The following is a 27,162-nucleotide window of genomic DNA, read 5'->3' as shown; positions in this document are numbered from 1 at the left end:
CACCGGTCTCAGAGGAACTAAAACTACTGGACATCATTATTCTATACTAACCAGACAAAGTAGTGGTTCCTGGGACGGAGTTCCAAGGAGAAGGACCACGCGCCCTCTCGTGGCCACTGCGGGGAGCAGTACGGCCCTGCAACTGCGGATACTAATCCAAAGAAAACCAAATAAAACGCACTGGAAGCTGGGCTACGCTCAAGACTTTGAAATTAGAAGTCGTGCACGCTGCAAACTGACCTAGCAGGAAGACGAAGAGCCGTGAGCTTCTCTTCTCCCTACCAGCTTGGTATCAGTTGCCCAAATGGAAAATGTCTGCGCCAAGACTGAAGGCAGCCACGGCGAGTTGCTGATGAGGAAATAGGTTTGTAGAGAGTTTAATGGATTTCCTCCGGCCCAGGGCTCATCGGCAGTAAGTCACGGACCAGGCCTACGATCGTCCTACTTCCGACTTCAAGGAGGAACCGGAGTAGAGGGTAGAAACTGCTGCGCAGAGGTGGGGTCGGGTTGAGGGAGCGACTCCGCCCTCCTCTGGGACTTTTACAACGGCCTCTCCCTGTGCTCATTTCCCCCCAGAAGGAACCCCAGACTTCAATGCAAAGGACGTCCAGGATTAAAGGGTCTTTTCCAATTCATCCCAAGAGGTCCCACCGAGGTTTACCGGATCCACCTCCTTAGTCCTGTTACTGGAATTTTCTAACTTTCCACGACAATCGTGAATGCTTTTTTCCAAGGTCTTCAGTCACAAGGGAGAATTCAGGCAGCGCCAAGTGCACTTTCGGTGCTTCAGCCCCGCGCATCCTCCACCTCTTCTGTGGGGCTGTTGGGGAAATAAGAAATCGAGACTCAAAGGAGCACGCATGTTGACCAACTGAGTATTAGCTAAGTTTATTATTGAGGAAAAAAACAAACTCAAGAGTGCATGCTTGCGGACAGCCCGCACATGACTACAAAGCTATTGTGGACTTCCAGCTCTATTTATGTGGGATTAAGGCTACAGTTGTCATCATCCTACCTTTAGTAAACAGTCAGCATTACTCAGTCGGCTCCAGGAATGAGATTAAGCTTACTCAGACGCTCTGTTCTTCAGAATTTTTATCAGTATCTCTCTACGGTTGCTTCTGACAGTGCAACTACACGACAGTACAAGTGGTTGGATAACATTCTTCAGCATTCCTCCGCAAGACACGGGGCGCAGGGGAACGGGGAGAGGAGGAGCGCAGCCGACTCCCGGCCTCGGAGGGCTGGGGTGGAGTCGGAGTCCTGTCTCACCCTCCACTGGTGAGCAGGGGATTGTGCGCCCCCTACCGCGCGGGGCCGGGGGCGCCTCGCCACCTGCTCCGAGGTCTGGACTCCGGTGACATCTCAAGGCGTTGCGGTCTTTAACCAAGGATTTCAAAGAGGAACCTCAGTCATTCGGATTCGAGAGCATCCAACAGTACACAATCATGGTCAGCGCGGTGGCCGACCAAGTGGAGGCAGGGGGAGGGTAATCAAAGTTATTTAACGAAAATAGCCATTTTCTGTTTTCTTTTCGCCTTTTTCTTCAGTGGCCAGAGCACTAGCTCGCTCTCTCCCCGTCCCTCACTGGGTTGCCTCCACTCCCACTCGCTTTCTTCTCCTCTTCTTCAGCTTTCCCTATTCAACCCCTCAGGACAGACGACCCCAGATCGAGGCTGAGTCGCAGTCCAGGGTGGGGAACTCAGCTCGGTCCCGGGGCGCACGTGTCCAAAGTCAAGACTTTTGCCTTGTTCTCAGTCAGCTGCGGGAATAAAAGCGCCTCCGGCTTTGAGAAACCTTTCCAGCCTTCCGTTTCCGGAGTTACTCGTAGACCTAAAAGCTTAAAGCACACACTGGAATTCTTGGTTGCCTAGGACCCTGCGGCAGAACGCATCCTTCACCGGGCATTTATTGAATGCCTACTAGGTGCGAGGCCCTGCCCTGGAGGGCGGGCTGCATCGCGAGCAGTTCTGAGGTCTTGCCGGTCGGAGTCCACATCTAGAGAGAGGCGCAGAACGTGGGCAGCGCAGTGGGGGCATAGCTGGTTCGTGTCCTTCGCACGCGCGCCCACAGGGTCAAGTGGGGCCTCACGGCGAGCGAAGCTAAGAATGGTAACGTGGACTTCAGCCCGGGAGGCTGCGGTCGTCACCTGGAGCCGGATGGCTGTTGAGGCGGGGAGCAGGTGGGAAGGCATAGATATGGCGTTCGGCAGTCAGTCCCCTAGCTGACTCCCAAACGTTCTATCGATGTCCAAACGTGCCCGATGACACCAACTCTTGGCTTCAGTGTCTCCCGCGCGCACCCTCGGCTTCCGGAATATGAGAATCTAAGGATGTCCCCAGCCAGAGGTTGAAAAGCAATTTCTTGAATCAGGAAACGAGGTATGGGGAACGCGCTCTCACGTCTCTGTAGCCTAATCGGTTAGCGCGTTCGGCTGTTAACCGAAAGGTTGGTGGTTCAAACCCACCCAGGGACGTCACCTTTTGCTTCGTCGAAGTCCTTGCTAGCTACTTGCAACTTTAGGTTATCTGTTCGCCACACCTCACAGTTCTAGAGGCTGTAAAAGTCCAGGATCAAGGTGCTGACAGAATTCAGTTCTTGTTGAGGTCCTCCTCCTCAGCTTGCAGAAGACCTTGTCACAGCATCCTCACTTGGCAGAGAAAGGAAACTCTGGTGTCTCTTCTGTTTTTATAAGTACTGATCCCAGCATGGGGGCTTCATCTTCATGAAGATTTAAACCTAATTACCCCCCAAAGGCTCCACCTCCTAATACCATTACATTGGGGAGTTAGGACTTCAACATAGGAATTTGGGACGGACAACAACATTCAGTGCAGAATAGGTGGTAACACAGAGAGACGTTCCTCAAATGTCTAAAATGCCTTTATGGTGACCGGATTGCACAGACTTAACAGTCACATGAAGTTGGGAGAGAACTTGTCCAGCAGTTCTCTTCTTTCTTCCTGGAGGCACTGTGTGTGTGTGTGTGTGTGTGTGTGTGTGTGTGTGTGTGTGTGTGTGTGTGAGAATAGAAAAATCAAGGAATTATAGAAAGGTACATACATTGAGAAAATTCTCACCTCCCCTACTCAAGCTCCCAGTTCCCAAAGGCCAAACAATACCAACCTGGTGGTTTTTAACAAACAATTTTATTTTTAATAAAATAAAACAATTTTATTTTCAATAAAGTCAACAGGCATGACTTTATTATTTTTATAACAAAGTAGTCACCTACTTTATAAGTATATATTAAAAACCTCAGACAAACCCAGCTGTAACTCAGACTTGACTATAGGATGCTGAAGCCACACGGCAGGCCATTAACCACACTCACAGCCTTTCCTCTGGGAGCTTGGGCAAGTAACAATCTCTGTAAACTTCTTAAAACATCATGATCCAGAGGTTCCGAAGGATTTTCTTTTGCTTGTTTCTTCCCTTGTCTGCTTGTCTGATCTGAGCTAGAAATTCACAGATATTAATTCAACAAACAAAAACAAAAAGAAAAAAACTAAAACCACTGCATTTTGAAATTTCATTCACGTTACCAGCATTTTTGTGGAAAAGAGACTCTAGCTATGGTATGAAAAACATATACCAGTTATAGAACTTTGCTTTAATGAAGTTGGAAAGCTCTGACAAGAAAATAAGGTTCCGACAAACAATGACTGGAAGAAAATTTAACCTAGGGTTTATAATGATCAGAGGGAAAAAAAGATGGAATCAAATACGTACATACATATCTCCAGTCCAGATATCATACAGGTCTAAAGACAACAGACAGATGTCAAATAAATGAAAGAATTCAGGAAATACAAAACGTTTTTTGAAAAACCTATTTGACACTAAAATGCACCTAATGAGATGCTTTCACAATTAAAATCTCAGGAATAGAACTATGCAACACAAAGCATGAGCCCTAATGGAAACTGTGCACTTTAGTTAATAATAATGAATCAATATTGGTTCATCAATTGTAACAAATGTACCACACCAATGCAAGATGTTAATAACAGGGGAAGCAGTGTGGGTGGAGGAGAGGGAGTATATGGGATTTTTTTTTTTAATCACAAGAATGAAAATTGCTGGGTATTCTGCGTTTGTCCCTCCAGATACATTCTCATCATTTTCCACCCGATTATATGCCCCAGAAAGTTAATCTTTTTGAACTGTGCAAAAGGGCTCCTCTGCCCACCGACTTCTTGCTGGCTACAGCCAATGGGATTCACTGACTGGGAATGGGAGTGTAGGAGGAATATGAGGTCAGGGTAATTATTTCCTGCAGGGTGGCAGTGGTTGTGTTCTCTGCCACACCCCAAGACCACAGTTATTGTTTAGTGGCACTCTACTACAGTTACAGCCTTACCTACAACTATCACTTTCCCAGATTCCAGGAACAGCTCTCTCCCCTTGCCCAATCATGTCTAGTAATTGCTCTCCACTGTTGCTAGGCCTGGGATGTCACATCACCTGTTTAGTGGCTGCATCCCCCTCTTAGAGCCCCGGGTTCCTGAGTTGGGAGGTCCCAGGAAACCCTCTCAATCCTCAGCAGGTCTGGGTTTCAGAGAGCCTCGGGGAATGTGCCACAAAGTTATCTGGGAGCTCATTACATCTCTGTTCAGCTCATAAGCCGAAGAATAATTACACCTTTCTTCCTTCAAAGAATACCCCAAAAAATTTTTCAAAAAAATTTTAGTCTTGTAGGGAAAATCCTTTCTAAGCATGACAAAACTCAAAATCCCTAAGGAAAAAGATTAATACATTTAGCTACATAAAAAGTTTAAGAATTTGTTTAGCAATAAATAAATCAAGCACTCAACATCTGGCAAAGCCAAGGCCTGAGTGATTCAGCTTGTAAAGCTATAACAAGTCACTTTTAGATTCAGAAAGTTTATTACTTACATGGACAGCAAAAGGAAGAGTAGTTGAAGGTATAGACTTCCTGGGCCTTCATCCCACATATCCAAAGGGATGACACTGAAACAAAAGGGGTCAGTGACTACAATGCAAGTTGTGGGATACCTGTTATTTAGAAGCCAATTCTAGACTGCAGCTACGTAGTTTTACAGTCTGCAGCTGTCCCCAGGGAAGGGACGAGGAGGTAAGCAGAATGCCTCATATGTGATTAGAACCTGAAGGGCAATGAGAAACTGTCCCAGGGTAGACAGGGGAATGGAAGCTGTCTCCTGGCACTCTTTACAAGCCTCCCATCCTCTCTTGCTTTGGGACAATCACAAGGTGCTCTGCCTTGTGGTAAGATTCAGAATAGTTTTAGTTCAAGCCTTGGCTGGTGTGGCCTGTACAAATACATACAAGGTCACCTGGGTGCCACAGCTGAGCCATTCCCCTACAAAATTCAAAAGACAACAATTTGGTAAAATACTTGAAAAACTACAACATAGAAAAAGCCTTTTTTATTTAGTATTTATTTTTATCAAGCTTATATATGCACATAGTTTAGAGAGTCAAACTCATAAACTCGGTAATGAAAACCAACAGGCCTCTGAAGCTCTCCCCCATTTCCTACTCCCTAGAAGTAACTTCTTTAAATTCTTTTAATCAGTGATTTGTTATTCACCTCTGTCTGTGTAGACAAATATTGTTAATTCTTGATTTTCTAGTTTTAGGCACTTTATCTCTCTTTTCCGTACTCCCCCTACACTTACCACTTCACACACACACACACACACACACACACACACACACACACACACATTTCCCACTCCTCCATCTTCCCAATTGTGATGGCTAATTTTATGTGTCAACCTGGCTAGGCCATGGTACCCAGATATTTGGTCAAACATCAATCTAGATGTTTCTGGGAAGGTACTTTTTAGATGAGATTAACACTTAAATCAGTAGACTCTGAGTAAAGCAGATTACCCTCCATAATGTGAGTGGGCCTCATCCAATCCATTGAAGGCCTTAAGAGGAAAAGACTGAGGTCCCCAGAGGAAGGGGGAGTTCTGCCTCCAGACTCTGCTTTCAGATTAGAGTTACAAAATCCGTTCTTCCCTGGCTATCCAGCCTGTTGGCCTACCCTGGAGATTTTAGATTTACCAACCTCCACAATAACATGAGTCCATTCCTTAAACTAAATCTCTATATACATACGTGTGTATCTTCTATTGGTTCTGTTTTTCTGGGGAACCCTAATACATCAATATATCTTAATTTTGATGAGATCAATGATTATTATTTTTAATATATAAACTATTAACAGAGAAGCCACGTAATTTAACATGATCACTTTTTGAATATAATATTCCCTTGGCAGTAACAATTATGTTACTTTTCCATTTGCTTAGTTTTCCATGTATTTATTACTGAATTATAACCAATTTCTGTAAATCTCCCCTCAAGAGCTTTCTCATTCTTTTTTACAGCTAGCTGAACTATATTTCATTGTATGGTTGTACTGTCATTTATTTAGTCACCCCCAAAACTGATGGACATTTAGAGAGTTTACAATCTTTTGCTTAATAAAAAGTGCTCCGTGAATAACTTTGTATACACTTAATTTCACATAAGTATAGGAATATTGTAGGATAAACTTCTAAATGTAGATTGCTGAAGTTAAAGAAAAGTTTAAATTTTTGATAGAAACACCCTGTAGAACTTAAACCAATTTATCCTCTCTTTAACAATATTTATTAACTCTCCAACATATTAAACTTAAAAAAATTTACCATATTATAGTTGAAAATATGACCTCAACTTAGTTTTAAATTGCACTACTTTCATTAATAGTAATGTTGAATGTTAAGAATCTTTTCATATGGGCAATAGCCTTTTATATTTTCTATTTTTTATATGTTTGCTACTTTTTATTGGGTTATTGGTTTACTTCTTATTGGCTTATAGTTCTGTAAATATTAGGGAAATTAGCCTTTTGTACATGATGTATATTCTAAGAATGTAGATGTCTAGCATGGTATGGTAAATTTGGTGCCTCCACAGGAAGGGAAGAGAACCAGAAGAGAAGTTTATTATACTCACAGGTCCCAGAAGGGGTCACCGCGGGCGTGCTCAGGGCCACACAGGAGTCCAACTGGCAGTGTGTTCAATTGAACAGGTGGGGAGCTGTGAGAGCCAGGACCTGTGGGCCAAAGCCTTCACTGGAGTCCTGAGTGGGGTCTAAGGAAAGCAAACCAAGTTGGGGGAAGAGAGGAAGGAAAGAAGAGGAGGAAGTGGGGGGGCAGGGCGGGGAGAAGAGGATGGAGGAGGGGAACGTTAGAGTCCAGGGGTTGGGTTGCTTATCAGGGGGTTTCAGCTGTTTTTGAGTGTGCATTCACAATTAGGGCTGTAAGAAGGATGTTGATATGCCAAAGCATTAACTCAAAATGGAGGATTTTTAACACAATGTGAGTTGCAAATACTTCCCCAAATTGTCATTTGTCTTTGGACTTTGCTTATGCAGATTCTATTTGGTTTATATAGTCAAGCTCATCAATATTTTCTCTCAGGAGTTCCGAGTTTGTGTCATAGTTAGAACAGGCTTTTCCACACACACACATACACCCCAAGAAATAAAATAATTGTTTCATGCTTCTACAAGAACTTTTATGTTCCTTTTCATTATTATTTAAATCTTTGATCAATTTGGAATTTACCCTTATGTAAAACGTATGATATTCATTGACCATTATTTTTTCCCATTATTTTGTCACAGCCCTTCTGTTGACAGCTACCTAGTTATTAAAAAATTGGTCATTAGAATTATTGATTTGAGCCCCTTTTTCTAATGTATTACATTTCTTCATGTATTTTGGTCCATTTCTGGACTCTGTGCTATCCCATTGATTATTGTTTACCCATACAGGATATTTTACTGCTTTAATCATTATAATTTATGTCATTTTAATATTTCATAGGGTTAATCCTTACTTATTGTTCTTTTAAAAAAAGAATTTCCTCAGTATTACTGCTTATTTTTCCATTTAAACTTTAGAATTATATTGTCCAGTTTGAATAAAAAAGAAAAATATTTTTGATATTTTAATGAAAACTATGTTAAATTCAGACACCAAGTTAAAGAGAGGTGTTATCTTTATGACGTTGAGTCTCCTACCCAAGAACATGGTACATCTTGGTTGATAGGAAAGGAAGTTGCCCTAATGCAGTGGTTCCTGAACTTGAGCATTTACCCAAATTACCTGGAGAGCTTAACTCTCAGATTGTTGGGCCCACCTCCAGAGTTTCTGAATCCGTAGGTCTGAGGTAGGGCTTGAGAATTTGCGTTTCTCAAAAGTTTCCAGATGATGCTGGTGATGTTTGTCCCGGCACAACACCTTGAGAATAATCGGCTAGTGTATTGATGATTTTGGAGATGGTTGGCGGGATATATAAAGGAGATTAAAGCACATTTACAAACTTAAAAAAAAAAAGTAGGACTGGTAAATGATCCTTAGGGAAATGTGGGAAAGACCTGTATGAGGAGTTAAAAGCGAGTGTCCGCGTTGTGGTGGAGAAGCCTGATGACTGGGGACAAACTCGGCTTCCACTCACTTTGAAAACCCACTTTACTCACACCACTCATCCCAACACTGAATGAGAGATTTATCAGGAGCAAATATCAGGCAAACAACTTCAGGCCTTCGGGGTAGAACAGAGTTCTCCGGTCGATCAATAGCTAACTCGAAACGCTTGGGCGCAGCGCTCCAGAGACTCCGCCTACATCCATCTGATGAGACTGCGCTGCAATCTCTCCACTTGCCAGCTCCGGGCCGTCGTCCTTGCTCCTCCCTCCCCTTCCTAACGTACTTCCCCCTTTCTTTGCTCTTCCGCGTCCCTCCTCCTCAGCTCCTTTTCCAGCGCCCTCTCCTCTTTTTCGTTTCGAGATCTTCCTAAACTAGTTGTATTTTACAGCCCTTTGAGGCTGATGAACGTTTCAAAACCTAAAAAGCAAAGGCACGCTCCTTAGCACCTAATGGAGAACATTTTAACTACTTAAGAAGGCCCTTCAACACCTCATCCAAGATTTCCCGCTGACGAGAAGAGAACGAAAGTGTTTCCGTTTGGTCATGTCCTAAGATGTCTTCTCAGTGGAGCAGAGTCGAGGCAGGACGAAGGGGGAGCCCCGCGGGGAGGAGGAGGAGCCTCCTCGGAGGAGGAGCCTGGGTTCGGGCAGCTGTACATCTGTGACCCTTGGTCTCAACCTGAGATTCTGGAATCGGTAGCCCGGATTCCTCTTCTTTGCTAGATTTGGGGCGAGTAGAGGCGATTTCTGGAACAATTTACCGAAGTTTAAAACAATAGTGACCACAATGTCTATTTAGAAGCTGCTGGTTCAGTTGGTAGCGAACAAGAGCAGATTCAATAAAATAGAGGTAGGCGGGGAAAAACAAGTACCGCCCAACGTGGGGCTCGAACCCACGACCCTGAGATTAAGAGTCTCATGCTCTACCGACTGAGCTAGCCGGGCGCTGCTTTACAAATCTTCTTTCAGAAATAATTCTTTAGAGGGACAGCTTGCACAGTCAAAGATACACACAGCTTAGCTTGAAAGAGTTCTCTGGCTCCAGGATTTTAAACGCAGTACTAGCTTTTGTCACCGAGAAACTCCAGGCTTCGAGAGTGATGGGACTACACGGGGCTAGACGGCCTTGCAGTGGGCGCGGGAATCACGAGTCCTGAAACCTCGACGTTTCTTCAAATTCCTTTCAGACAGGTTTTGAGACCTTTTGGACAGCAAATTCTTTTGGAGAACCCGGTTTCTGGGACCCGGAATCCAGAAGAGGAGGAGAAAAAGCGCGAGGGAATTGGGATGAGAGGCGCAAACTGCCGCGAGAAGTAGGAGGGGCGCGGGGACTCGTGCTCCCGGGACCTTGGTGCTGCAGCCTCGTTCTTCCTTCTTCTCGGTCCGAAACCCTTTCTCCCCCTAAACCGTGACCACCAGGGGATGGGGTGGGGGTGAGGCTGAAGGACGCGTCAGTCGGAAATTAGGTCCAATTGACTATTCATTTGGGGCACGATTTTGTTTTTAAATACTAAAATTTTGTGGGACCTGAAGGTCCCACTGAGATTTAAAGTCGGATGGGATTTAGAGCCTCAGGCGTGGGCGCTCGCGGGAGTTTTCACTCCGCTCTCCAAAACGTTCATTTCTCCAACCTCTGGAAGAGGCGCTGAGTTCCGGAGTCACCAGCGAAGGGCTCTCTCCTCTGCTCAGGTGAAGGTAGGCCTTGCTTGCTGCTCCGAGGCGCTCCACACCGCCCTGAAGCAGCTCTGCCAGGGTTGGTTAGATTCGCTTAGGTGGGGGAGCCGCCGATTGAGCTGAGTGGAGACAGTTATTTATCTAATTCGTAGACTGCACTTCTGCGATGCAGCCTTGAGCAAAGACGGATTACAAGCTTTTTTTTAACCCTTAAAGGTTCCAAAAAGGGGGGCCACCCAGGTGAACTAGAACCACATGCCGTGGCTCGGATTCGAACCGAGGTTGCTGCGGCCACAACGCAGAGTACTAACCACTATACGATCACGGCGCGCCACCTCCAAGGCGGCGCGCTGGGGCTGGATTTAATGTCTTTTCAAACAGGATTGTCTAAGTGGTGCTGCAGCTTTCTTTGCTCAGTTTGCGTGATTCGCCTAGGTTAAAATTCCAAACGTTTCCACCCATAACCTCGAAGCCTTGACACCCGAATCTGGGTCTCAGAATCCCGCCGTGCCCGCGCCATCATTACCCCCTCCGCTGGACGGCGGCGCACCCAGTCCTGACGAGGTCTGAGAGCGTCGCCTGCAGCTCGGGGACCGCGTCTCCAGTCGCCCTCTTCAAGCCACTTCTCTCTTTCCCCTCCAAATAATCAAGCCGCCCCCACTAGGCAACCCGAGGATTTTCCTATTTACATCTCCACCTTGTACCCTGGAGTTGAGGTTTCTGTCGCCCGAATGTTGGAACCGGCAGAGAAGCGAAGCTGGTGAGCTGCTAAAAGGCGTGAGGTCCCCCTTTTTTTTCTTGCTTCCCTCGCTGCTCCTTGGCGCGCTCTCTCAGGAACTTCGGAGTCTTGGGCTGACTTCCTTATTCTGACTCTTTAGTAAGTCTAAGTCGCCTCCGAGTATTCAGAAAAACATATCCGATCAGCCTCCATTTCTGACATTCCCTAAAGACCCCCAAAAGGAGAATTGTCGTAAACTGGTGCGAAGCAAGAGGCCAAACGCAGCAGATGGGCTTGCCTTGGTAGCTGCATGAAGTCTGGAGGTTCGCTCACGGTAGAGTCTCCCAGCAGGCTCAGAGTTTGAGGACGGATGGGTGGTCAAAGGCTCTTCTTTCTCCCCCATTTGCTCTACTGGAGCTTCCAGAGAAAAGAAAAAATCAGCAGTGCGTTGGCCGGGAATCGAACCCGGGTCAACTGCTTGGAAGGCAGCTATGCTCACCACTATACCACCAACGCACACAAGGAAAAGGTCCCCTTTGTTTCCTTATGACTAATTCGTCATGGTTTGCTCCGACCAAAGTCTTTCATATTTAGGGATTCGTGCTAAGAGAACTATTCAACACAAAGCCAAAGGACGAAGAGGAAAAAAAGATCTCTAGGATTTTACCTATGATTATATTGATAATGTTGTGGTAGTTTTTTTTAGTCGTTTCAGAGGTTTAGGGAAGGAAAATCATCAATTCTAGTTTATTGTCTTTTGAAGGGAGCCTCTGAAATCAAGCGGACGAGTTAAGGCCTTAATGCGAGTGTTATCTCTGTACACATATCGTTATGCATTTGAGAGTATTTCCTCAGCACGAATGCATAAAGGTAAAGTTGCCATTGAAAAGATAACCCACATTTTAAAGCTTTGAATACATATTGCCAAATTGCTGTGTGGAGCGATATCACCAATCTTCACTTTTCAATGAGTATTACCAAATTACCTCAGGCAACTAGGTATCATCATTCTTTTTATCTTTACGAAAGTGCAACATAAAAATTTGGAGTCTCATTTTAACTTGCATTTATTGTATTACTATTGAGGTTGATCATATTTCATAAACTTACTAATTATTTGTATTAGTTTTGAGACTTACTAAATCATACGCTTTGTCGATTTTTGCTATTAGGTATTTATATTATATGTATATTACTTACATATTAGTTTGGCATTTGTCTTTTAATATTATAGGATTTTCAGATGGGCAGTTTTCTGTTTTTATGTAGTCTAACCTACCAGTTTTATCCTTTATGATTTCTGTGTTTGCTTTTACCTTGAAAAAGTCTTCTCCAGCCCAATAAGATAATTACCCACCGATGTTTTTATTGTTTCAATTATTACATTTAATTATTTAACCCATCTAATATATGATATGAGGTGGTAATTCCACTTCTATGAATTTATCCTAAAGCAATCCCTAAGGCTATACAAAGATGTATTCACACAAATGTTCATCAAAGTGTTATTTGTAAAACCAAAATTTTGGGGGGGAAAAACCTAAAAGTCCAGAAATACGATTGATGAAAACCCACATTTTTTTTTTTATATTGTACATTGCTGGTGGGAGTATAAATTGGTAGGACCTCTAAGGAGGGCATATTGGCACTACCCATCCACAAATGCACATGTCTTTTGAACCAACATTTTAATTCTTGGACATTTATTCTACACACGTACAAAATAACATATGTAGAAGATTATTTTTATGGCTGCAAAGGATTAGAATAACCTAAGTGTCATCAATAGGAAGCTGGTTTGATTAATTATGGAATATCAATATAATGGAATACTATGTGCCATAGAAAAGAATGAGGAAGCTTTTCATGTGTAATCTGCAACCATTTCTAAAATTAAGTGAAAAAGGCAAAGTTCAGAAGTGTATAGATTGCTATCATTTGTGCGAGGGAGGGGAACGTACTTAAATATATATGTATGTATGCATGTACTTGTATTTACAATCTATTTATATTTTATATTTACAACATACTTATATTACAATATAATTACAAAACTTACTACTGGCTGCCTTATTAGAAGAAAACTGGATGGCCGAGGTGAAAAGTAGGTTTATCAGTTATGCCTTTTTGGATATTTGAATCCTAAACCATGTAAATATATTACCTTTACGAAAATTAAATAATTAAATTGAAAGAAAATATCCTGTTGCTGAAGTGTATTTATTTCTACTGGAAAGTGTTAGAAATATATTAACTTTAAAAATAGCTGGTAAAAACGTAAAATAGATAGCTAGTGGGAAGCAGCCGCACAGCACAGGGAGATCAGCTCGGTGCTTTGTGACCACCTAGAGGGGTGGGATAGGGAGGGTGGGAGGGAGGGAGACGCAAGAAGGAAGAGATATGGGGACATATGTATATGTATAACTGATTCACTTTGTTATAAAGCAGAAACTAACACACCATTGTAAGGCAATTATACTCTAATAAAGACGTTTTTTTAAAAAAGCTGGTAATTAAATAGTATGTACAGCATTATTCCATTTTCTGTTTCAAAAACTGGATAATAGCTACCAGTGATTGGTAGAATGGTAAGCGATTTTTTCTTTATGTTTTCCTGCATTTCCTGTATTTCAGCTAAGGTCACCCATGTGGCAACTGAGTAGAAGAAACAAAATTAATCATTAAAAGTGTTCTATAGGAACTGTCATTAAAAGTATTTTGTAGGAAGAAAAACACAAAGTACTGTCTTGGTAGAGAAAAGACACCTTTCCCTGACCGGGAATCGAACCCGGGCCGCGGCGGTGAGAGCGCCGAATCCTAACCACTAGACCACCAGGGACTGTGGGAAAAAATATGCGACAGAGAATGTATGAGGCTAATTCAACGTGTGTCTCTACCCTTTGTGTGACGCATATTGTTTCAACCACCTAGATATTGAGATTCTTGACTACTGGGCCTTCCGCACGTCGAAGCTACCTTTTCCTCGTATTTCTTTTTTGGAGTAGAAAACCCTTAAGAGAACTCCTCTGCATGGCTCCCAGAGCTGAGGGAGGATCGTGTACACACGATCGCAGTTCCCAAGACCAGAGACAAATGTCTGGAGAAAACATAGAAAGACAAATAGGAAACTCTCAGCCTCCTGTAGTTGCAGTGATTTCCTGAATTGGGATCAGCAGAAAAGTAAAGGTCTCCAACTGGGTTTTGCCAAATTGACTAGGAACTTTTCCTTAAGGAATATAAAGGTTGTCGTGTAAGTAACTCTAGGAGATCCTGGTCCTATAGCAGCTTTTTTTTTTTTTTTCTTTCTTTCCATCTCGTGTGAATTTAGGCCATACTCTGTTGGCCAAAACAAATATTACAGACAAGTGAAAGTGACTCAGCCTACGGGTGCTTGGTGGTCAGCAGGATCTGAGCGTAACTCGCTGGTGGGAGACTAAGAGAAAGAGTTTTGGAGCTTCAAAATTTTCAAATATGAAGAAGGAAGAGAGGGAGTGAGGAGAAAGAAAAGAAAACTGGGGTGCATACCTAGACTAAAGGAACATTGAAAGCCATACCCATCAATGTCTGCAAATTAGCTTTATATGAGACAGAAAAGAAAGCAAATATAGCAAAATATTAACAATGAATCTAGGTGAAGGGTAATTGAATGTTCAATATTTTATTCTTTTAACTTCTCTGTAGGTTTGAAATTTTTCAAAATAAAAATTTGAGAAAACCAAAAATGAAACAAACAATCAAAAGCCTCCCCTCAGACCTTTTTTGGTCAGATGACTGCAGTGTGATTAATTCTTTGCACATGAGTTCAAATATAAATTTTAAAAAGCCACCCCCATGCACTAACATCAGAAAACACCTTTGATAATAAGTGAAAAAGAGAATTAAAAAATTGAATCATATATATGTACATATCAGCAGGGCCTGATAGAAAAAATAAGTGATAGGATATGGGGTGTTTCTGGGGTTTTTGTTGCTTTGTTTTGCTTTCAAAGTATCAATGTTAAAATGTTGTTTAAAGAAAGTACTAATCCTCCAGTCATCCAATCTCCACCTTCCTAGGGAGAAGAGTAACTAAATGCTAGACATTTATTTTCACAAAACCCAAGTAATCCTGGTGTCATATGTCACCAAGGAGCCTAACAAAGCCCACTTCCTTTTACTCCAGCTGTATTCCCACTGGGCAGCTACCTGTACTCAAAGGCTGATAAAGAGTATCTAACCCTCAGAACAAAATCTTGGGATTGTATCCAGGGTGGGTACAAGGTAATAAATTTTATTTCCCTATGTCAAAATGGAAATCAGCCTTCTTATGTTTTGGTGAACAGTCCATTTTCATCAGCTATTCTGCCACCTGCCGGTAATTTTGGGTAACATGAGAAACTAGGAAGTATCAATAGTATTAACAACAACAAAACCTGCTCTCTCTAGACAAAGGACCAGGGAAGAGGTAGCCTAGCAAAATAGAAAACTTTTAGATAATAACTGCTCTACTCCAGCCAAATGCCACAGAAAGAATTGTGGCTCACCTCTACCCACACCTAGTAAAGTCTAGGTATATGGGGTACCTAGACTTCCTCTCAGCAGGCCAGTAAAGAAGTGTTCCTCCTCCTCACTGCTGGATTGGTATCAGAGGAAACATGGTAGAGAAGAATGAGGAACCAACCAACACCTGGTGATAACAAGGTTACTCCTATTCCCCAGTATCAGTGGAGGCCATATGGGGAGGTGGAACTCCTACCCCTGCCCATCAGTAATGAGGAGCCCCTCTCCTCAGGTGTTAAGTGAGACTAAGTGGGGAACCCTGGATTCCTACACCTACCTGGCTGTAACAAGGTACCTTACCCCCACTTCCTCTACTTGATTAGTATCAGAAGAAGCCAACTGAAACAGAAGGTATAAATATGATCCAGAGTCCCAAATGTCCAGGCTTTAATAAAAAAGCACTCATCATATCAAGAATGAGAAAGATCTTGAACTGAATGACAACAGACAATACCTAGATGATCAACGTGGTAGAATTATCTGACAAAGATTTTAAAACGGTCATCATAAAAATGTTTCAAGGGCTTCCCTGGTGGCGCAGTGGTTGAGAATCTGCCTGCTAATGCAGGAAACACGGGTTCGAGCCCTGATCTGGGAAGATCCCACATGCCACGGAGCAACTAGGCCCGTGAGCCACAACTACTGAGCCTGCGCGTCTGGAGCCTGTGCTCCGCAACAAGAGAGGCTACGATAGTGGGAGGCCTGCGCACCGCGATGAAGAGTGGTCCCCACTTGCCACAATTAGAGAAAGCCCTCGCACAGAAACGAAGACCCAAAACAGCCAAAAAATAAATAAATAAACAAATGTGGGGTTTAAAAGAAAAAGAAAAAAAAAAAAATGTTTCAACAAGCAACTATGAAGTATTTGAAACAAATGAAAAAAATAGAAAGTCCCAGCAAAGAAAAGTTTCAGCAAAGAAATAGAAGAACTGAATGGAAATTTTATAACTAAAAAATACAATAACAACAAAAACCCTCAATGGATGGGCTCAACAGCAGAGTGGAGGGGACAGAGGAAAGAATCAGTGACTTGAAAGATAAAACAATGGAAATTACTCAATCTGAACAACAGAGAAAATAGAATGAAAAAAACAAGAGCGGAGTCACAGGGACTTGTGGGATTATAACAAAAGATCTAACATTTGTGTCATCAGATTCCCAGAAGAAGAGAAAAAGAACAGGACTGAAAAACATACTACAAGAAATAATGAGTAAAACTCCCCAAATTTAGCAGATGATAAACCTACAGATTCAAGAAGCTGAGCAAACCCTAAAGAAGATAAACCCAAACAAATTCATGCCAAGACACATCATAGTCAAATTGCAGAAAACTAAAAATAAAGGAAAAAAATCTTGAAATCCGTGAAAAATGACACCTTACATACCATGGATAAACAATTTGAATGACAGCAGATTTCTCATCAGAGACCATGGAGGCCAGAGAAGTGGCACAAACTTTTTCAAGCACTGAAAGAAGACTGTCAACCCAGATTCCTATATCCAGCAAAAGTATCCTTTAAGAATGAAGGGGCTACCACTCAACAACAAAAAAGACAAACAACTCAATTAAAAAGTGAGCAAGAGATTTGAATAGAATTTCTCCAGAGAAGATATCTAAGTGGTCAGCAAGCACATGGAAAGATGCTCAATGCCATTAGTCATTAGGGAAATGCAAATCAATACCACAATAAGATACCACTTCACACTTTCCAGAATGGCTATAATTTTTTAAAATGGAAAATAACAAGTGTTGGTGAGGATGAGGTGAAATTGAAACCCTAATACACTGGTGGCAGGAATGTAAAATGTTGCAGCTGCTGTGGAACACAGTTTGGAGGCTCCTCAATATGTTAAACATAGAATACAGCCCAGTAATTTCACTCTAGGTAGATCCCAAAGAACTAAAAGCAGGTACTCATACAAATACTTGTACATGCATACTCATAGCAGCATGATATTCATAATAGCCCAAAGTTAGAAACAACCCAAATGTCCATGGATGAATGAATGGATAAACAAACTGTGGTATATACATACAATGGCATATTATTTGGACATAACAAAGAAGTACTGACAAGTTGGATGAACCTCGAAAACATTATGCTAAATGAAATAAGCCAGACACAAAAGGTAACATATCGTATGATTCCGTTTATATGAAATGTACAGAATGGCCAATCCATAGAGACAGAAAGCAGATCAGTCATTGCCAGAGGTTGGGGACTGACTTCACAGTGGGAACAGGGCTTCCTTTGGGGTGATGAAAACATTCCGGAACTAGATAGTGGTGATGGTTGCACAACATTTCGAAGGTACTAAATGCCACTGAATTGTACACTTTAAAATGGTTAAAATTGTGAACTTTATGTTTTATGTATTTTACCACAATTTAAAACTTAGTAAAGGGGAAATCCTAGCAAGATTTTTTTGTAGATATAGACAAAATTATTCTAAAACTTGTATGGAAAGGCAAAGGAACTAGAATAGCTAAAACACGTTTTGAAAAAGAATTAAGTGGGAGGAATCAGCTTATCCATTTTCAAGACTTATTAAAAGGCTACAATAGTAAAGATGGTATGGTATTGGCAGAAAAATACAGATCAATGAAACAGAATAGAGAACCCAGCAGTTGACCCATACAAATATGCCAACTCATGTTTTTTTAACAAAGGTGAAAAAGCTATTCTGTGGAGAAAAAATAGCTCTTTCAATACATATTGCTGAAGAAATTGGATATCCATAGGCAAACAAATAAACAAAAAGCAAACAAATAAACAAAACCCTCAACCTAAGTCTCATACCTTATACAAAAACTAACTCCAAAGTGGATCAGGAGCTTAAATGTGAAGTATAAAACATTTAGAAAAAACATAGGAGAAACTCTTCATGGTCTAAGGCTAGGCAAAGTTTTGACACCAAAAGCAATCTGTAAAAGGAAAAATCAGTAAAGTAGACTTCATCAAAATTAAATGTTTGCTCTGCAAAAGACCTTATTATGAGAATGAAAAGACAAGCTGCTAGCTGGGAGAAAATATGTGTAAACCACATACCCAACAAAGGACTATTGTCTAGAATATATAAGAACTCTCTAACTCAACAGTATAAAAAACAGTCCAGTGAGGAAATGGTCAAAAGTCAAGAAGGAACATTTCCCCAAGAGGATATACAGACAGCAATAAGCACATGAAAAGATGTTCAGCATCATTAGCCATTGGAGAAATACAAATTAAAACCACAATTAGATATCACTACATACCTATCAGAATGTCTAAAATTAAAAATAATGACAACCTCAAATGCTGGTGAGGATAATGCAGGGAAACTGGATCACTCATACATTGCTTGTGGGACTGTAGAATGGTACAAGCACTCTGGAAAACAGTTTATTTTTTTTAAAAAACAGTTTATTTTAAAAACCCCTAAATATGCCATTTTCATATGAAGCAGAATTTGCACTCCTGGGCATTTATCCCAGAGAAATAAAAACTAATGTTCATATAAAAACTTATGCACAAACCAGTGTAAAGCAATTATACTCCAATAAAGATGTTACCAAAAAAACCTATGCACAAATGTTTATAGCAAATTTATTAATGAAAGCCAAAAACTGAAAACAAGGCAGATGTCCTTCAGCAAGTGAATGGTACATCTATAGCATGGAATACTACTCAGCAATAAAAAGGAACAAACTATTGATATACACACAACTTGGATGAATCTCCAGAAAATTATGCTGAGTAAAAAAAGCTAATCCCCAAACGTTACATACTATAACCTGTTTATATAACATTCTTAAAATAACAAAATTTTACAAATGGAGAATGGATTAGTTGTTGCTAGATGTTAATGTGGAGATGGAGATTGGAGGGAAGTGAACGTGGCTACATGGGGGATCCTTGTGATGGAAATGTCCTGTATCTTGCTAAAGCAAGGATAGTCCATACAGTGAAAAGACTTCTGCTAAACCAGTTTAGGTCATGGTGGTGTGAGACCACCTAGGATTAAGAATATCTAGTAGTATTCCTCAACCAGAGTGGTACCACCTCCTGGGAGGCCTTTGGAAATATGTAGGGGCATTAAAAATTTACATTGACTGGAGATGCAGATGGCATTTGACAGGGGAGGGGAGACAAGAATGCTAAATGTACTGCACTGGGCAGGACAGCTCCACACACACACAAAATTGTCCCTCCCATAATGTCAATAAGGCCTCACTGAGGAACACTGAAGGCAGCTTTACACTCAAGGTCCCTAAGACACACCTCAATATGTTTTGAACCCTAATCTCTCTTTTTTCATTACTTTCACTGCCTGCTCTACCTTTTCTCAGTTACTCACATTCACCTTCATATTCAAAAGGATAATCCTTTTTTCAGATGTTAGAAGATCTGTGGCTTCCATAGAGTCCAGGAGCCTCTGGTGGTTGGCTCCATAAAAAATAAATAAATAAATAAATAATGTCTTTTTAATAGTGTGCTAGTGGTCAGGACTTTGCACACACCACAAAAGAAACATGAAACATAAAAACACTTTATGGCAACATGACAGAATTTTCTACCCAAATAGTTAATAGAGAGTTCCCCCTCTGTAAGACCTCAAGATAGAAATTAATAGAAACCCAAATAAACAAAACAAAATCTATGAGGGCATATACTGTAGGGGATATTCTTCAGCAACTTGGGTATTTTTTAGAACTACTTGATGACCATAATAGAATTGCTTCAAAGAGAACGCAAAATGCTCTTGGAGCAGGAAGAGCAGAATCTGTTTGCCTATGATTCTATTATTGCTTTGAGCTACATACTGACTGACTTACTCAAGGTTGATTTAGCAAGTGTCTACCTTGCTCTTACTGCTATCCACAATAAAGGCTCCCTGCCTAGGTTGTGACTAGGAATCTGCACTATCACAGCAAAGAGGAGTCACATCTTATCTATTCTAGCCTTCTAGTAAGAGGCATATATATCCCCGAGAAATTGTGGTTGAAAAGTCAAGTACTAGTACTTGAGCATTCTTCTGAGGACAGGGCCCATATCTCTCATTAGGTTTTCAAAAGGAGTTTGTGACCCAAAAAGTTCAGAACCATTAATTTATAAACTCTCAATCCCAAGTAATCTCACACGGCCAACCTCCTAATCAGTTCAACAAGAGGAAACTTATCTTTTACTGCGTTGGCAGTCTTAGATTTTAGAAACATTTTATATTTGGAACTCTCACCTTCATACAGGGAAATGTAAGCACCACTTTCTTCACCTTTGCAGGAATTGATAAAAACATCAAATGTGTGGGTAAAGGTGGCACAAAGGGGATTCCCTGGTGGCACAGTGGTTGAGAGTTCGCCTGCCGATGCAGGGGACACGGGTTCGTGACCCGGTCCAGGAGGATCCCACATGCCGTGGAGCGGCTGGGCCCGTGGGCCTATGGCTGCTGAGCCTGCACGTCTGGAGCCTGTGCTCTTCAATGGGAGAGGCCACGGCAGTGAGAGGCCCACATACCACAAAAAAAAAAAAAAAAAAAAAGAGGTGGTACAAAGAATACGTCTTTATATAATAGCTCCAAATGAATAAAATGGCAAAATTCCAAGCTATGAAAAAGTGAATGCTCTTTTATTTAATTTAAATTTCCAAAAATATTTGATTTACTTTTACGTTTTGGGAACATTTTCCCCAAAAGAGATTTGAAGTGAGGTGTTAAAAGTAAACACCTCACTTGTAACCACATACAGCAAACAGCTAACATAAAAATAGAAGATTCAAAAGCTTTAGAAAAGACAAACTATAGAGCAAAAACCTGAGCTAATATAAATACTATAATTGAGCATTATATTTACCTCTGGATTTATGAACAGTAAAAAAGAAAAAGAAAATGAGTTATATAATTCCCATTGCTTCTTGAAAGGAAACACATCAAGCTGTCAAAAGAGGCAAACTTTTTTTTTGTTTTGCTTTGGCTGCATTGGGTCTTCGTTGCTGCACGTGGGCTTTCTCTAGTTGCTGCGAGTGGAGGCTACTCTTCGTTGCGGTGTGTGGGCTTCTCATTGTGGTGGCTTCTTTTGTTGTGGAGCATTGGATCTAGGGCCGCGGGCTTCAGTTGTTGCAGCACGCGGGCTCCAGTTGTTGCAGCACGCGGCCTCAGTAGTTGTGGCACACCGGCCCAGCTGCTCCGTGGCACGTGGGACCCTCTCGCACCAGGGATCAAACCCATGTCCCTCGCACTGACAGGCAGATTCTCAACCACCGCGCCGCCAGGGAAGTCCCACAAACTTTTATTACAAGGTGAATTAATCAAGTAGGCCCTTATACCCATAACAAGGGAACACCATAACCGTCACTGGCTTTATCTGAAATGAATTTGAAAAAGTATCTTGTTTCCTTGGTTTTTTTTTTTTTCATTTGACACAAAATAAAGAGGCTATCAAATGATTATCTTCTTTTTTTTTTTTTTTAGCATACTGCTATAAGTTAAGGGTTTAGTAGCATAGTTTAAATGCGTCACAACACAAATTTTGTTGAACTCCTTAGGTATATAAAAGCTGGATGCCAGCCTGTCTCTATTCTTATTATTTACTAATGATAGGCCCATTCTCCGAGCCAGCATTCTAATTTGAAGATCTAGAGATTGTTCCTTCTGTTCTGCCAATACTGTCTCTCACATCCCTGTCTAAATCTGTATCTTTTCTGTTTTCTTTTTCATCCTTTAAACTCAGCCACCTTTGAACCTATAAAAGACATTATAATGCAAAGAGTATTGGCTCCTGAGTCAGGTAAATCTGGGCTTGAATTAGGTAAACCTTGGGCAAGATGGTCCTTTGAACTTCAGCTTCCATATCTATAAAATGTACCTTTCAGGGTTGTTGTAAGGATTAGAAATATTATCATGCAGATCACTCAGCATAGCATATGGCACCAGCAGATATTCAGCAATGCTATTATTTAAACTACTTTTATTATTATGATTACCCTTGTCCAGATCGGTCTGCTTTACTGTGTCGCATGACAATTCTCCCTACCCATTTCTAAGACTACTCCCCTATTGTAAAACCAACATAATACTCTCTGCTGTGTTTCTCCTATCATTTAACCTTGTCTCTACTTTCAAAGGTAGCACTACCCTCAGCCACAGCTGGGATGTTTTTTATCCTAGCACAAAGAGTATACAAATTAGTAGCTGTTATCCAGTTCATTCCACTACTTTTCCTGTTGCAGCTTCTTTACAGCTTCCTAACACTGAATGAACATGTAGTAACTTACAACTACAATATAAATGAATCCAAAGGGGTAAAGGAGACAGGTCTGTAAATGGGATGGGAAAGATCTAAAGGACCTAAGCCATGCTCCAAATCATCCTGGGGCAACAATGAGTTAGTGACCATCTTCTAGGACAGAAGGGAAACTTTTCCTATCAAAAGCCATGAATTTAGAGAAAACAGACTAGTTTAAAGCTTTATAAGGAACAGAATCATGAGAGAAATGATCTACCTTTAAAAATAGACATTGTTGGGGATTCCCTGGTGGCGCAGTGTTTGAGGGTCCGCCTGTTGATGCAGGGGACATGGGTTCGTGCCCCGGCACAGGAAGATCCCACATGCCGTGGAGCGGCTGGGCCCGTGAGCCATGGCCGCCGAGCCTGTGCTCCGCAACGGGGGAGGCCACAACAGTGAGTGGCCCGAGTACCGAAAAAAAAAAAATTGACATTGTCAAAAGTAGTAAAAATTAGTCTCAAGAACAATATCTGAGCATCAGCAAGTCCTATAGCTTTACCTGGATTATGATATTATTATGGTGTTTTGATTTATACTTTTTTTCCTCCTCTTTCTTATCTTCTTTTGAATTAATCAAGTTTTAGTCTTATTTTGTTATTTTAATTCCCCTTTTTCTCCTCTTGGTTCAGAAATAACATACTCTATTTTTTCCTATTATTTTGGTACCTACCCTTACAATACATATTTAAATATTCATTAATTAAAATAATTAATTAAAGCATAAATCCAATAAATCTTGACAAACAATATGACAACTTTAATTACAATTCCTCTCCTGCTTTATGTGTTACTATTGTGTTTTTTTTTTACTGCCAGAAGCAGTCATTTTTTAAATGAAGTATTTATTGGTTCAGATTTAGCCACACATTTCTTTGTTTACCAGTTCTTCTCCCGTCTAATCCATCCTCTTTGATCAAATCATCCTTTCTGTAGTAAATCTTTTTAACAGTTTTTTTTTTATTAACAGTTCTTTTGACAAGGATATATTAGTGGTAAATTCCTTCAGGTTTCAATCTGTTTGAAATGTTTTACTTATTTTTAATTCTGGAATAATATTTTAGCTGAGTATAGAAGTCAAGGTTGGCAATTATTATCTCTCAGCTTATCGGACCCACATTGCAACTTCGTTTGGAATAAAACAGAGACAAGACCACTCTGCAATTACAAAAATGTGCAAACATCCCCTCTTAACATGCATATTTGCTACTTTTTGTTGTTGTTTTAACCAATCTTAGCTCCAATCCCTCTTTAATCCTTCCACCTCCTAGATAAAAATTTAGATACCCAACCATTGAAATGCCCCTGCTTCTTGACAATATTCAGTCCAGAATTGGCCCTTACTATTCTAAACTCTAGTTGAGAATCATCCAACAGCAGCCCAGTCTCTACAAGAGGCTCCTCCTAACTTCCCCTTACTGAACTGATCCCATAGTCCCACTGCAGCATTCTCTTCCTTGCTGCAGCAAGAAACCCAATTTTTTTACTTCAGGTTTGTTCCCAGTGGTCTTTGGTCAATGGGCTTTGACAAGGATGTTGGTAAAAATTCTCCAATAATCTCAAAGGGCCCACAGATGACTTCTGATTTTTAAATCTTATTATGGAAATTTTCAAACATTTACAAAAAGAAAGAGACTAGTATAACAAATCCCTGTGTATCCATCGCCCAGTTTTAACAATGATCACTTCATGTTTCAATCTTATTTTACCTCCACCCACTTCTCCCCCACCTTGGGTTATTTGGAAGCAAACCCCAGGTGTCATATCTTTTCACCTGCAAATATTTCAAGATGTATTGCTAAAAGATAAGCACTTTTTAAAAAATGTATCACATCAACAACTTTAATAATAATTCCTTATAAATCATTAAGTATCCAGTAAGTGTTCATCAACATTCAAGTTTCCCCATATATCTCAAAATTTTTTTCCTTGAAGTAGAATACAATAAAGCCCATACTCTGCAACTGCTTGATGTCTCTTAATTCTCTTTTAGGCTATAGGTTTCCTCTCCATCTTTATCTTTTTTTTTTTTCCCAATTTATTTGTTGAAGAACCCAGGTCATTTGTTCTGAAGAGTATGCCCATAGTCCGGATTTGCACCTCTGAGGTACCATTTTATGTCTCCTGCATTCCTTCTAAATAAGTAGTAAGCTGACTACCGGTTGATCAGATTCAAACCGAAGGGGTTGTTTATTTTTTTGCAGGACTACTTCGTAGGTGGAATTGTGTACTCCACCTATGATCAGAAGGACGTGTTTGTCTCTCCTTTTGTGATGGATAACAGCTATCGTTGATCATTGCCTAGATACATTAATTCATTAGGAGTTACAAAATGCTGATATTGTAATGCTGATATTGTAAAATGCCATTCTTTCTTCATTCATTTGCTGGGAAACTTCTATAAAGAGAAAATTTCCCCTCATCTTGTGTTCCCACAGAAAAAATAGGATAAATGCTTAATGCTTTCCAGTTTCAACATAATGAATTAGTTGTTCCCCTAGCATTCTCCAACAATGACCAATGAGTTTGTATGTTTAAGAATCATTGTAAACTCATAGATTTAAACATACCTGGTATGTTTAGATCCATTGCATACAGTATCCATTTTGACACTCAAATTGTCCCATCTTTGGCCAGTGGGAACTGTTCTAGTGGCTTCTGAGTCCTTTTGATAGAATTCTAACAGTTTTTGAAAACTTCCTTGCTTATCTTGGACAATTCCTGCCCCATACCTGAAATTAGCCATTTCTCCAAGGAGTTCCTTTTAGTGTGAAATGGTATTGAGATAGCTCAGATTGGACACCAGGGGTGCTTATTGCTACTGGGTTATCGTTTCTAGGCCTTTTCAGGATAAAGTTAGGATATGTTTTAGGATAAAATACACCATGAGCTCTGTATAACTATGAGTATATACCATATATAAAAGTATAACTCTGAATTATACTTCCAATTTAAATTCAGAATATAGAGTTTTTACTTAACTTCATCAATCATAAATCTGTATCTCTTTATTCTACATCAAAAATCCTGGTTCACAAAGACACTAACATTATTACTCATTTGTTTTATCCCACAGTACACCCACAATACTTTCAGAATAACAGTAACAACAGTACGACCAACAATATGACTACCTAAAATGTTTTTGCAGTTCTTTTTGTCCTTAGAGTATATCCCACTTGGGATGTCATAGTCAAATTATTGTGTTTTAAAATCATTTGGATAGTTTGGTTGGGGTCATTTTACATTTTTATAATAAAAGTCCTTGTGATATGGCTTCATGTGGTGGAGAGAAAATTTTTCAGATCTATATGTATAAAAAAGAGAAGAGTACTCTGTGGACTTCTAAATTCTGAATTAAATGTAGAGCAACTTAAGATGCTTTAATGACAGTATTTGGAATCAGTCCTTCTGTTAATTTCGCTTGGCAAGTACTAAGAGATGATGATCCCTGGTGCCTATGGCTGCAAAAATACGACATGGCTAAATTCCTTGGTTGCAATATCTTAAAAGGTCATTGGATTATGCTACGTCACAAAAGTATCTTTCTGAATCTCTTTTTCTCTCATTTTATCTCTCCAAGTTCTTCTTCCCTGTGGATTACTAACCTTCAAAAAATTCTATCCCCATTCCTTCTTCTTCTCTTTGCCTTTGCTAGCTTCCTCCCCAGAAACTCAGGAGCTTATATGTTTGTATGTATACTTGGGAAGAGGAATTGCTACATAAACAAGGGAGTGAGAATGGAGGAGGTAGGGGGATAGACAGCTGCAAGGATCTGAGCTGGTAGACTGAAACAAACCCTCATCCTAAACAACTCAGAGCTCAGATTTCTTCTTTAGACAGCTGGCTTTTTTAGTCCTTCTGAAATCTCTACAAAAATGGGGGAGGGGCTGTGAACTACCTCTGCTATGCACGTTATTTAAAGTCAGCTACCTCCTAGATATGTTCTGTAGAAACTAAACGCAATATTCAGTACAGCAGGGATGAGGGTGGTGAATGAAATGCGTACAGTTGTCCACTCTAATTTTTAAAGGCCAGGAGCTCATTACTGACAATGCTGAAGGGCTGCCTGCAGTAGGCAGTGACTAGAATCATATAAGCTTGAACTGGATATCTGACTTGCTTGTCATATTTCTGTCCTCCCCCCCGCACTTGGCACCCTATACTCCATATTGTTTCTAATCCTCCTACCCTCCCCACTCCCCCCACTCCAACACCCTACCCCCACCAATGCTCCTGGAATCTTGGACTTAGCTATTTTTAAAACAGTCAACTCAGTAGCCACCTCCCTCCCCTGCTCAGCTGTCCAGTACTCCAGCCACCCACACCAGACCTTCTCTGGTTCCCTGACCTCAGTGAGATTGCAGCAGGTCTGGGGACCTAGGGGAGACATGGAGAAAGAGACGGGGGATCCCCTGGTTGGAGCTGACTGACAGTAGACAGTCATGGCTGGAGAATTGGATATCAGACTAATGTTTGACCTCTGGAAACAGTAAG

This window comes from Hyperoodon ampullatus (assembly GCF_949752795.1).
Source record: "Hyperoodon ampullatus genome assembly, chromosome: 2".
Lineage (NCBI taxonomy): Eukaryota > Metazoa > Chordata > Mammalia > Artiodactyla > Ziphiidae > Hyperoodon > Hyperoodon ampullatus.
The sequence above is the reverse complement of the archived record's forward strand: the minus strand, read 5'-3'. Positions refer to the sequence as shown.